General features: G+C 70.4%; 1 non-coding gene across 1 annotated transcript; it reads right to left on the bottom strand.

The window, feature by feature from the left end:
- Window positions 1-1488: 1488 nt before the first annotated feature.
- LOC128829753 (5.8S ribosomal RNA) lies at window positions 1489-1641 on the bottom strand. The gene has a single exon (XR_008443453.1). It is a non-coding gene; the product is annotated as a 5.8S ribosomal RNA (ribosomal RNA).
- Between the last annotated feature and the right edge of the window lie 859 nt (window positions 1642-2500).

Consider the following 2500-nt stretch of genomic DNA (forward strand, 5'->3'; position numbering starts at 1 on the left):
GTGGAAATGCGCCCGACGGGGGCCGGGGCCGTCCGGGCGGCGGTCCCCTCCCGACACCCCCCGGAGGGGGGCGAGGGGGATCCGTCGTCCCGGGCCGGCCGACCGAACCCGCCGGGTTGAATCCTCCGGGCAGACTGCGCGGACCCCACCCGTTTACCTCTTAACGGTTTCACGCCCTCTTGAACTCTCTCTTCAAAGTTCTTTTCAACTTTCCCTTACGGTACTTGTTGACTATCGGTCTCGTGCCGGTATTTAGCCTTAGATGGAGTTTACCACCAGCTTTGGGCTGCATTCCCAAGCAACCCGACTCCAAGAAGACCCGGTCCCGGCGCGCCGGGGGCCGCTACCGGCCTCACACCGTCCACGGGCTGTGCCTCGATCAGAAGGACTTGGGCCCCCGAGAGCGGCACCGGGGAGTGGGTCTTCTGTACGCCACATTTCCCGCGCCCCACCGCGGGACGGGGATTCGGCGCTGGGCTCTTCCCTGTTCACTCGCCGTTACTGAGGGAATCCTGGTTAGTTTCTTTTCCTCCGCTGACTAATATGCTTAAATTCAGCGGGTCGCCACGTCTGATCTGAGGTCGCAGTCGGATGGGGACCCGGAACGGGGGGGGGCACAGCGGACGCCCGCCACACCCACCCCGCCGCGGAAGCGCTTCGGCCCCGGAGGAGGCCCGATCCAACCAGCTTGGGGAAGAACGGCCCAGCGGAAGAGCGACAGAGAGCACGGGCACCGGGGCAAGCGGAGGCGGGGCGGACAGCACCAGGAGTGCATGCGGGGGGGCGCCGTCGGCCAGGGAGAGGGGTAACGACCGGCAGAGGCGGCGGGCGGAGGAGAGTGGGGAGGAGTTCGAAACCTGGGCGCCCTCACGAACCCCTCCTCTTCTCTCCGCCGTCACGCGCGCGTGCCGCTCGCCCCCCCCCTTCTCTCCCTGACTTTCCGACACCCTCCCTCCTCCTGGCGAGTCTCGCCCTCACCCCGACCCGGTCCCGGGCACCGTCATAACCCAGGGCAGGGGAGGGGACCAGGACCCCGCGGGCAGCCGTGTCGCCACAGACAGCCGCGCGGGGCAGGCCCGTCTCCCCTCAGGACCCGGGAGCCGGCACCCGCAGCCGACCCGGTTTCCCCGACCCCCCCAACACAACATCCCCCGAAAACTCCCACCCCGTCCCACCGCACGAGCGGGGCACGGGGCAGGGGCACAACGGGAGAGTGGATGGGGCGACGGGGCGCACGGGACCGGCCGCCGTGACGCCGCTCCTCCGCCAACGGGACGAGCTCCCCGAAGCGGGCGCTCCGGGGCATCGGGTCTGAACTTAGGGGGACGAAGGCGTTGGGGACAGCCACGGGCCATCCCCGGTGCCTGCGACACCCCAGCCGCGCCTCCCACGGAGGGCGGCGGCGGGGTTGCTCACGGCCCTCCACCGCCAGGGGTGGAGGGCCGCGTCCCGCCGCCACCGCATCCGCGGGGACGATTGACCTTCAAGCGACGCTCAGACAGGCGTAGCCCCGGGAGGAACCCGGGGCCGCAAGTGCGTTCGAAGTGTCGATGATCAATGTGTCCTGCAATTCACATTAATTCTCGCAGCTAGCTGCGTTCTTCATCGACGCACGAGCCGAGTGATCCACCGCTAAGAGTTGTCACGAGGCTTTTATTTTCGGGAGGCTGGCGCCTTTTTCCCCCCCCGCGGCCAAAGCCGTGCCGGCGGGGGGGTGTTCCTTGTCCGCACCGGTCGGGTCCCCGGCCTGCTGTCCCCGAAGGGGACCTGGGGCGGGTTTTGGCGGCGGGAGCAGGGGGGGGCCCGCAGGTCCCTCTTTCTCTCGCCGCCTCAGCCCGCCCATTCCCCCGGGACGTCCCGCCCGGCCAGGGCAGCCCTCCTCGGTGCCCGCCCTTCGTACGTTACGGTCACAAGTCAAGGTTTAACAACCGAGCCCGAAGGCTCGGGTTTGGTCCAGGCGCTTGGCTCGCAGGGGCCAGGCGGCCGCGGCCACGTGCAGACCGACCCCCCGCCCCGCCCCAGCCCTTTCCGCCCTCCCCTCGCAGAGCGAGGGGTGGGAGTCCGGGTGGAGGGAGGGGGAGAGGCAGACGGGCCCCGGCCTTTCGGCCCCAACGCAGAGAAGGGAGGCAGGGTAGCCCCTCTCCGTCCTGGGCTTCCCGTGGACCGCGGGCGGGGGCTGGGGGGGGCGGCATGGGGATACCGAGGCGGGGCACGGACGTACGTCCTTCCCTCCTCGGCGGTCTCCCTTCCGCCCTCCCCGGGGCCCCCTCGTGGGCGTCCACGGGCCACCTCAGGCCGCACAAGTCTTTGAACCACCGCCTTCCCCGGGCCGCGAGGCTCGCGGAGAGCGCTAGGTACCTGGCTCCTGGGTGAGGGAAACGGTTCCAATCCCTCTGGGGGCGTCCCCCGCCGCCGCTTCCGGCCTACCCGCCGGGGCGGGTAGGCAGGCGAGCGACGGACGGCACGCGGAGTGGTGCCCGGCACCCGCCAGCCGGCTCCG

The sequence above is a fragment of the Malaclemys terrapin genome, unplaced genomic scaffold, assembly GCF_027887155.1.
Source record: "Malaclemys terrapin pileata isolate rMalTer1 unplaced genomic scaffold, rMalTer1.hap1 scaffold_133, whole genome shotgun sequence".
NCBI classification, from domain to species: domain Eukaryota; kingdom Metazoa; phylum Chordata; order Testudines; family Emydidae; genus Malaclemys; species Malaclemys terrapin.